The sequence below is a fragment of the Artemia sp. Qi Xiang Cuo genome, unplaced genomic scaffold (assembly GCF_049724085.1).
Source record: "Artemia sp. Qi Xiang Cuo unplaced genomic scaffold, ASM4972408v1 HiC_scaffold_309, whole genome shotgun sequence".
In the NCBI taxonomy this organism is placed as follows: Eukaryota; Metazoa; Arthropoda; class Branchiopoda; order Anostraca; family Artemiidae; genus Artemia; species Artemia sp. Qi Xiang Cuo.
Genome location: NW_028297718.1, coordinates 1 through 11355, shown reverse-complemented (window position 1 = coordinate 11355; position 11355 = coordinate 1). Strand labels below are relative to the sequence as shown.

Sequence of the window (11355 nt, the reverse complement as noted above, 5' to 3'; positions counted from 1 at the left end):
CCGAGACAAAATTTGATTGTTACTACTGGTTTAGTTTACATATAGTTTGTCTCCGAATATTTATTGCCAAATGTGAAGAAAATTGAGTTTATGGTTTTCTTTCACTCAAAATATGACACTCCAAAAGCTTTTTGAGGCGCTTTTTGTTCATTTATTGATTCACAGTTCATTTATTGGTTCTTTCTTGCTACATAAAGAGGGCACTAAAACTTCAAATTTAAGTTGGGCCAGACATCCTCAGGTACTTTCTGACCCCCGGTTCGATATAAAGAACGCTCGAATGAATCCGAAAAATCCTCAACCATTCGTATCTGAAAAAGTACGATATTTTGTATTTCAATAGATAAAAATTTGTCACTTCTGCTTCAGAATTCTCAAATAGAGTTTTACATTGCGTAATTTTAAATCTCATTTAATTTGAAACCTCATGGTGTAATTTTACATTGATTGTACCCGTTTTGGAAGCATTTATAATAATAATAATAATAATTTATTTATGACCCACATATGAACACTATAAATGACACTGCGGAGTAATGGAAAATATAAAAGAAAAATAACAACATCATTACGAAATCAAACAACAACAAAAAAAAAAAATATAAATTAACCGATATCATGATTAAAAAAAACAACTACGGGGTCTTTTAAGTAAAAAACATTAACATTTTTAATAATAATTTTGTAATACACACTGGCCATACTCACGCAATAAAAATTTACACAAGACGGTAAAAAAATGTTTATATTTTTAAAAAGGCCGCATAAATACATCAAATATTTACAAGGTCTAAAGTAACCTCGTCTAAGTCTCCGTAAATCTTTTTTCCTCAGCAAGTGGTTGAATTCATATAGAAAATTTACTCCGGGAGAGAAAAATCTATTATAAAGCTGAGCTAGGCCCTCACGATTATAACGTCCTCTATTTGGACATATCTTACCATATGACCCGCAAATATTATTTAATGCATGAGTAACCAACTCAGATCAAGTTTCGGAAATGGACGGGCAAAACGATATACCAAACCACTTGACTTTATCCAAACAAGGTAATCAAATCGAACCGAGGTTTAATGGAGATACAGAAATGCTACTATTAAAACACATAAACTCACACTTTCCCATATTAACAGATAGGTCAATATCACTAAGTAGAGAAGACAGCTTACAGAAGTTCTGAGCCAGCCCTCAATGAGAAAAACTAACTAAAAGGACATCGTCGGCGTATGCAATATAACTTAAACCAATATCACGAAAAAACACAGTAGGAGATAGATGTTTTAAACAAGTAGCGAGGACACATTTAAATATATTAGGAGATAAAACTCCTCCCTGTCTTACGACTTTCCTAACAGCTATCGAATCAGAAGTATTTGACAACCACTTAATACACACATTAGAATTATCATACCAATATCGCAATGTAGAAATAACTGAATAATTGACTCCGGAACAAGCAAGGGAATGCAAGGCCTGGGCGTGAACAACATTATCAAAAGCCCCGGAAATGTCTACTGTGCAGCAATACAATGAACGCTTCTGGGAAAAAGCTTCCTTTAACAACCGGCTGAGCACATGATGCGCCTGGGGGCAACAAACACCTCTTCTAAATCCTAGTTGAAAAGACGAAAAATCGTACTTAGAAGTTATTTCAGGCAAAAGGACATACTCAAAAATCTTACTCATAACCGATTTTGTGGCCGACTTTAGACATGCCACTATCTGGTAATAATACGAATTTAGGTCTTCCTTAGAATCAGGGCACTTTATCGAAGTCTGGAGCAAGTGAAACGGGACTTTAATAGTTGAGAGTAGAGTGCATGAAGTAATATACATAGTAATATACATCTGAACGTTTATCCGATTCCAATTGGGCTTTTGATACCATTTTGAATGGGGACCCTTAAAGTGGGCTTGAACATCAGGAGGCTCAACTAGGCACGAAATAGGGAGATGGTCATCATTGATTTTATCTTCATCAACAAACACCTCGGATTTAATTAGACCGGACTTAGACACAATAATATGGTCGAGGTTGGATTTAACGGAGCCTCGATTATGAATGTATGTATAAGCCAGGTTCTTAGCAGCGACATGATAGACACTTGGCAGAGAATCTAGCAGGAGTTCAGATCGATCAGATGGGGTCGATATGTCAGTATTCATATCCCCGGCTAAGATCCAATCAACATTTTTATCTGCAAATTTTATGAAAAGAGATTTCAGTTTATGGCAAGCTTTAGCAAAAGCAGTAAATGACTGAGTGTTTCGTTGATTGCATGGGAAATGCACATTTACAAAAGCCATGTTGTTACACTGGATTGCTAGAATATTAGCATCAGAATAAATTTGCATAGGCTGATATCCCGACCGAATGAAGATAGCGGTGCCGCCGGAAGGGCGACCGCGGGTCTTTTTTGCTTCTCGAATAAATATATCATGTGTAGCAGACCGCCTTAAACTGTTCATATTAACTTTGGAAAGTAGATGCTCCTGTAGGAATACAACATCAAAATTTAGCAGCTCGTCAATTTGCAGATCCTTATCTTTAGTACCATTAATGTTCAGAGAAACAAAACTTAAGGCTGTAGGAGAAGTCATCATGTTGTCTTGGTAAGCGCATTTCTCAGTACCGAGCATTTTAAACTGTAAGAAACATGATTTCCTCCGCAATTGGCGCACTTAGGAGATACTGAGCAAGGGTTGTCCGTGGTGTTTTCGTGAGCCCCAGCACAGCGGGAACATTTTGGTAAATCAGGAGAACGTGGGCATCTAGCAATAGTGTGATCTACCCCTTGGCACCGGAAACAACGACGCGGTAATTCTTGATAGATTTCAACACGAAAAAGCTCATATCCAAGTCGGAGACCGTCGGTTAATTGCATTTTTCAGTGCTGACTGATCCAGAAATTCCAAACGAAAACATTTTGAATGTCCTATTTTTATAGCACGTAGTAATCCCGGTATGCTTTCCTTTAGAGATGATTCTGATACATTTTCAAGGATACCCCGAACAATACCAAGCGCTTTTTTTTATCAAGGACCTTGGTTTGAACATTAGGTAGGCTTTTAGAGGCTGAGGCGGCAAGGGATACGGCTGACTGCCTATCTCGAGTAACTACGATCCACTTTTTATTCTTATTATCAGGTTTTAGACTTAAAATCCCTCCATGACCTTCAAGTGTATTCAATTTATCTTTTCGCAAACCAGGATCACTTAAATCGGTAGGAACATTTTTCACAATTACTGCATATGTAGGTTTATCTTCAACTAAAGGGGGAGCGGCGGGGGGAAAAGCGGCTGGGTTTGAAGCTTTTCTGACAAAGCGCGTAATTCATTAAAACAGGCGTTTACCTTACTACTAAGCATGGAATATGCCGATGCGGGAATTATCGGGATTTCACTCGCGTTCCTTATCACGAAGTCCAGCACATCTATATCTTCAGAGTCGCATCTTTCAAACGCTGCAATAATATCGGCAATACTATTTTGTTGGGCGTTATTACCAACTCGCCTGGGTGGAACTTCCCTCGGAAACGCTTTCTGGAGGAAAAGCTTTCTCGCATTTAACACATCAGTAGCCGAAAAAAAAAAAAATCCAAAGCATGATCTTTAATTGAATCGTGGGAAATCCCTTGTTCGAGATTTTTTTGTATGAAATTCAACACTGAATTATAAAAAAGTTAATCTTTCGCCCAAATTCCAGGATCAATTATTTTCACTTATAGTAATATAGTCCATAAATCGTAATCCCTTATTCCACTTATGAAACCAAATTGCTTCGATTAATCGTGTCCGTAAATCATAAGCCGTAAAAACTTATGTAAATGTCCAGAAACTAGGTTAAAAGATTAAGCAAAGGTTTCATATATAGGTCAGGAACTATAATCCTTTGAAATATCTTCACACAAACTTCACTGGGATTATAATTCAATGAAAAAGCTTACTGGTTTGACAATGTTAATAAAATATCCAATTTATGAGAGGTCCGTTCACTTTGAACTCTGAATCTGAATTTGTTTAATCGGTAAATTTAAAGTTAAAAAATTACTACAATGTCCACAAATTATATTAAATAGTATTTGTTAATAGTATTTAAATTCCTTTTGTTAGATTTGGTTTCACTTGACCAGGATCACTCTCTCTTTTTTCATCAGAGACATAAGATAGACCTAAGGTTTTACGGTAAAGCATAAACATATCAATATTTAAGCAAGAACTTTTGCTAATTTTTTGTTCATACTTAATTTTATATTGAGGGTTATTCCGCGTAAAAGGGATGCTTCTACCCCCTCTCAACTCCTGGTTTTAATGACAAACTTTGATATTTACATAATAATGCTTCAAAAATAAAAATCACCCCCTGAAAAAGGGCTTCCTTTTGATCTTTCAGGCAACTAGGGGGAGGGGAGGGAATCTGAACTTTCAAAATAATTTTAGAAGTTATTATGTTTAGATTTTTCAACGTAAGGGGTGTGGTATATATCACTCTTGAAGATCCCTCTCCCCACCATTTTTTGTTTACACAGGTAAATATTTGAGCGTATATAAATAATCTTTCCTCTAACTCTATTATTTTCAACGAAAATATGAAACAAATTCTTCTACAATAAGAAGGGGAGCTATTCTCCTCGTTAGCATTCACATTACACACTAAACCAAAATACTTACAAATTAAGGATGCTCTAAATCTGCTACATTTTAATCTCAAGGGTTTCTTATGAGGACTTGGAGAATCTGGCCTGTTAGTACCGCTGCATTAATACTCTCTACAACAGCTGCTTATTTCTTTTGGACTGGAAGGAAAACGTCACACATGGAAAATTTGAGACGTTTTGTGTTTTTGCGTTGTTTTTGTGTCATTTTATGTTTTGTTTTTTTGTTTTAACCTCCGATATAAGGCTCTACGATGTTCTGTAATAAATGGCTGTAATAAATAAATTTGCTGTGATAACTAAATGTGTTGTAATAAATGAGCAATTTTGTGAAGATTGCTCATTTTTTCAACTTTTTGTAAAGTTATGAAAATATCATTACGTTGAGAACTTTTAAAGGGTAATTGAAACTTAATGAACCTGGGATCCTTAAAGACATTGTAAAACCGGATTTTTTTTATTTTTAAATTTATAGGAATTTCAATTTCTCAGAATATCGGTAAGCATGGGTCACTCCTTCTACATGCTTTGTTAACACGAATTGTTTTACGTACTTAAATTAAAGCAACGCTAACACAAAAAATTTTTTCATGTAGCTCATGCCTTAACGCAGTCATCAACAATTCTTAAAACGTTTAAAAAGAAAGACTGAATTAGGGATAAAAGAACCAACATGTAAATAACTGGAACAGTTTCTTTAACTTGCAGAAATTTTTACTTTCCAGAACATATTCGAATTGTACAAGCATCAGATCGATATGAACCAAACATATTCGGAAAAATAGATTAAAAGTATGTACTATAACTTCTGGGAAAGTTGAAACACAGCAAAATGCTGTGCTTGGAATATGAGCCAATTCAAGTTATGGTCGAACAACTATTATGGATTGAAACATATGGCCAACATATATTAGACTTATATATGCTTTCTGCTATTACTGTTAATAGAATGTCACCCTATTAAGCCATCTGAGACAAACACACTTATCCCTCACCCCACCTTATCTAAAGCTTCTGTACTGTCCACCTTGCGGGAAATCACCGAAGAGAGAAATTCTGGAGCTTATTTACACCTTAGGTTTTTACTTCAGACATTCTTACATGGACTTTGTAGATGAAACTCTCTTCTCAATATTTATTTGAACTCTTTTTTATCTAATTTAAAAAATTGTAATTCTGTTGAATTTTATTTTTTTCTAATTCAAACTCTCTTCTAAGCTTTATTACGGTTCCTTATTTATTCCCCATGTCTCTATGTTTTTCCACGCCTTTCTCTTTGTGGTATGTTTTACCTTAATTTTGTTTATTTTCATCTCACATAAGGTTGTCTCTGAGCTGATAACTCCACCTTAGGTTGTTTATTTTGCTCTGTTCTAGGAATTCAGCAAATTGGCAACGTTTCAGAGAATGTAACAACATTTTGACGTTTGAAGTGACGATTTCTTGGAATTCGACTTGTTAAAACAGCAGCATCAGTTAATTGTAGTTAGTTATAAAAAAACGATGTCGGTGGAATAGTTTTCTGATCGTACACGTACTCCATTATAAAATGGGAATAAATACCCGTCAAAATTTGTTTATTCTATTTAAATGCATAATTTCAATTAAAACTGGGATTTTTAAAAATTAAATTACCAATTTTTTAGGTCCACAATCCATTTGCTAGTGGGCGAGCTGCCACGCTCATAAACCAGTGTTTAAATGTAGTATATTAAAAACTGAAGACCTGGTTTGACATGGATGTGGTGAAAAGGCTCCTAAATTCTTCCCGTCACGATATCTAACAGTCTTACAAATAACCGTTTCTGCTTCTGAGGCTAAATTTCAGTTTCCCTAAACCATTTTTATATTTCCATTGATTTTCAATTTATCATATTTTTCAATTTTCCACTCGAAAAAGCTAACATTTTCAGCATACAACAAATTCAAAGCATTAGTTTATTTGTCAAGGTTAGCTAAAAATACAAAAACCAAAAAGCAGCCACAGAAAAAAAGACAATGTTGCATGTCTGCAGCATGCAATTCAGTTTCGCTCATAAGGCATAACTATCTTTAAGACCCTGGCGCCATCTTCCCAGGTGATTTTGTAGCGACGACTTTTGCGAATGTAACCTGTGTCGTCATCTTCGAGAATACGAGTCGCTTTTCCAGCAACGTCAAGGATGGACAACCCTCGCTAGAAAATTCATATTTATCATAACTATAAAGGTTACTTCAGCCTCATAGGTTCTTATGTCTAATGGTTAACTTAGCACTACAAATTCCCATTCCCTGTTTAAAAATGCACAAAAAGGAAGCTTTTAAGGTGAAGATCCATATATATTAAATTATTTATTATAATTAGAAAGGTTACTTCAGCCTCATGGTTTCTTATGTCTAATGGTTAACTTAGCACAACAAATTCCCATTCCCTGTTTAAAAATGCACAAAAGGATAGCTTTTAAGGTAAAGATCCATATGTATTGAATTATTTATTAGAATTAGAAAGGTTACTTCAGCCTCGTAGGTTCTTATGTCTAATGGTTAACTTAGCACTACAAATTCCCATTCCCTGTTTAAAAATGCACAAAAGAGAAGCTTTTAAGGTGAAGATCCATATATATTGAATTACTTATTAGAATTAGAAAGGTTACTTCAGCCTCATAGGTTCTTATGTCTAATGGTTAACTTAGCACTACAAATTCCCATTCCCTGTTTAAAAATGCACAAAAGGATAGCTTTTAAGGTAAAGATCCATATATATTGAATTATTTATTAGAATTAGAAAGGTTACTTCAGTCTCATAGGTTCTTATGTCTAATGGTTAGCTTAGCACTATAAATTCCCATTCCGTGTTTAAAAATGCACAAAAGGAAAGCTTTTAAGGTAAAGATCCATATATATTGAATTATTTATTAGAATTAGAAAGGTTACTTCAGCCTCATAGGTTCTTATGTCTAATGGTTAGCTTAGCACTATAAATTCCCATTCCCTGTTTAAAAATGCACAAAAGGATACCTTTTAAGGTAAAGACCCATATATATTGAAAACAGAAGAGTTCATACATTATGCACGTATTCCAACATTATGACTCCAATAAAAGCCTGACAAAACACTATTCTAAGTTATTCTACGGGCATTCAAAGAGGAGTAGAATCAAGATCATATTATGCCAAAAAACCTATAATCAAAACACATGCACTAATTAGTTGTAAAAAGGTCTGTAAAAAGCCTAGAGAACAAAAATTTCTCCCTCCTGTTCTCCTTCCAAACAACCATATGGAGAGAAAACTTCAGGTGCATGGGATAAACTGTTACTATAAATGTAGTAATATAACTTATTAGAAAATATATATATATATATATATATATATATATATATATATATATATATATATATATATATATATATATATATATATATATATATATATATATATATATATATATATATATATATATATATATATATATATATATATGTATATATATATATATATATATATATATATATATATATATATATATATATATATATATATATATATATATATATATATATATATATATATATATATATATATATATATATATATATATATATATATATATATATCACACATATTTACAAAATATATATTCTACTGAAAAAAGTTCATCCAGTAGTTTCTTTAAACAGTTCGTGGTAACGAAGTATATGTAAAAAGTGACCTGGCTGAATAATAACCGAAACTCTAAGAACCAGAGTTCCGGTAACAAGAGATTCATTAAAAGAGTCAAACTTTTATGCTGATTCAAAATATATAAATCTTATTAATTTTAATGTTACCCATCTAAAGTTACGAATCTTAGAAATTTTTTCCAATTTTTGAAAAGGGGCAAAAACACCTCCAAAATGTCAAGTGATCTTAATGAAAATCATACTATCTGATTCTGCGTATCAGAGAAACATATTGTAGAAGTTTCAATCTCCTATATACGAAAATGCGGAATTTTGCTTTTTTCTGCTAGAAGAAAAATTACGGATGCGTGTTTTTTTGTGTCCTGTCTTTTCTTTCTTCTTCCCAGGGGAGATTATATCAAACCGGCGATTCTAGAAGATCAGGAGAGGCCTTGTTTGATCGGAATTTGAAAGTTCTAGTGCCATTTTTAAGTAACCAAAAAATATTGAAGGGCACCTGGCTTCTCTCCCCCACAAATTTTTTCACCAGAGTCGTCCAATCAAAATTTTGAGACAGTTATTTGGTTCAGCATAGTTGAAAGTTTCAATAACTATATCTTTGGGGACAACATGACCCCAGAGGCCCCTGGGAAATGGATGTAAGCTACGAAATTTAACCTTTGTTTTCCTATAGTATTTGCCATTGGGATGTATACAGACATATTTTCTGGGGCAGGGAGGATTTCTGCTTGTTGAGATTTACTACGATGAAAATTTTCCGTAGGGAGGGAAGTTTCCGGGGTGGGCTTTCCAGGAGAAGCTTTAAACTGATTGAATTTGCCAGAGTGTCCTTACGAAATTGTTTTTATTTGTCTTTCCTATTTTTATTGCCGATTAAATTTAACATCTGGATATGTTCAAGGAAAATTATCAGTGGGGTGGGATCATCTGAAGGAATTTTTGATGGGGGGAGAATTTTTCTGTTGGAGAAATTCTCCTAAGGGAATTTTTCCTAGGGATCAACTTTTCACTGGGGGTGGGGTGATTCCAGGATACATTTTTCAAAGAGGGGGGATATCCGGCATGATTTAAAAAAACGATCAGAAAATAAAGTCTTTTTCAAATTAAAGTATGCTAAGGACAATTTTCTGGACGGAATAATCTGTAAGAAATTTTTCCTTGGCGGTTACAGTGAGAATGGAATTGTCCATTCTCGCTGAAATCGTACTTTACGTGGGAGGAACTTTGCTTCGAGGAATTTTCTGTTGGGAGAGGGAATTTTCCAAAGAGGGAAGATAGATTTCTTGGTATTATTTGGAAAACGATCAGAAATTAAATTACAAAAAAATCATACCAGGATGAACTTAAGAATAATATAGTAAGCGATTTGTATTTTAAGTTACTAGTTTATTCATAATTTGGTAGACAGATGCATGGAATAATCCCTCAAAAAAATTCTAAAAAAATTTAAATAGGATACAACAAGAAAATGAACTGCAGGGCTTTTTACAGGCAACCACCTCTAAAAATACCCATTTCCCAACCCCGTAGCTGTGCAAATGCTTTAACCTTAAGCACTACAGTAACTTTAATGATGTGTTTTTTAGTAGTTATTTTCTAATGAAAATGTCTTTTGCCGATTAATAGGGTACCGTGGACCGATGTTACGATAAGTTATACCCGAGTATCTAGCCAAATCTCCCTTTTCACTAATGAAGCTCGATGGATGTAGTAGTACTATAAAGGGTAGTTGGGATTATACCCGAGCTCCCTTTTCTTTAATGAAGCTCCATGAATGTAGAACTGCTATTTTTATTCAGGGGGGGATTCCACTATTATGTTTTCAGTTTTTTCGTTCCTAGCTTAAAATTTTGAAAATTACTTTGCATAGATTGAACTGTGGTTGTCAGAGGTTGGTCAAAAGCTACAATCAGATGGCAAAATGGGAGGTTAGTGATCCATCTCAATTATGAACTAGTCTTTTTAAAAGTTTGGAACCATTTTAATTCAAACACGGAGCTTACTTTGAAAAAAATTATATTTACTACAATTTATTTACCTGATTTAAAACATAAATATTTTTTTAAATACTTAGTGTAATAAAATATGAAAAAGAACTCCAAGACAGACCTCATTGAACTCCTTAAGGACAGAGTGATTCTTTGTGACTTGAGGTGTTTAATATGCATTTTATAAGTTTTTTTTTTATTGGGGTTCTCTTTCTCTCTCTTAAAAAAAAAACAATAATGATAGTAATCAAACAAAAAAAAGAACTTACAAGAGACCATATAAAAGTGTCTGCGTCTTCGTTGACAACTTCATCCTCACCAGTTCCGTATACAATTATATCGCTGTGATATTTTCCCTGGAACAAATCAAGCCTTCCATTTTTAAGCTTTTGACTGTTGCGGTCTAGCCATTTGCTCAAGTGAAAATGGCTCGTCAATGTTTACTTTCTTCTCAGATTTAAAAGGAGCAGCCACTAGCTTAGAGCTAGCAGAGGGAGTGCCTGAAGTAGTAAGAGCTCCGGTTAATTGTAGTTTTACCATAGCCTATACAAACTAGGCCAACTTGCCTACAGAGAGAGACCTAATTTGAAGACCTTCTCACGTCTGCAAATAACCTTATTTACATGCAACAACATAACAGACTCAAAAATTAAAAACAATAATTTTCTCCGATGAGGCACAATAATATCTGATTAGTCGCAGTTACTAAAAATTTTGACTAAAAATTAAAGTTTTGTCAAATTTTGTTATTATTAATCCAACATTTTAATAATTAATCAGAACAACCTGAAAAAGCGGGGACGCTACCAATCAATTTAAAATTATGTAGCCTATATATAAAATTCAACAGAATGAAATCTCAGTTCCCTGAGGCCAGAAATCCGCCTCATATCTTGGCTAGGCCTGGACATCAATTGGAAAACTATCAGATATATATATATATATATATATATATATATATATATATATATATATATATATATATATATATATATATATATATATATATATATATATATATATATATATATATATATATATATATATATA

At 33.5% G+C, this 11355-nt stretch overlaps 1 long non-coding RNA gene across 1 annotated transcript; it reads right to left on the bottom strand.

Moving 5' to 3' along the window:
- Positions 1-6580: 6580 nt before the first annotated feature.
- LOC148938839 (uncharacterized) lies at positions 6581-10941 on the bottom strand. Its single transcript, XR_016143617.1, has 2 exons — positions 10575-10941; positions 6581-6832 (listed from the first exon to the last, which is right to left on the bottom strand). It is a non-coding gene; the product is annotated as an uncharacterized LOC148938839 (long non-coding RNA).
- Between the last annotated feature and the right edge of the window lie 414 nt (positions 10942-11355).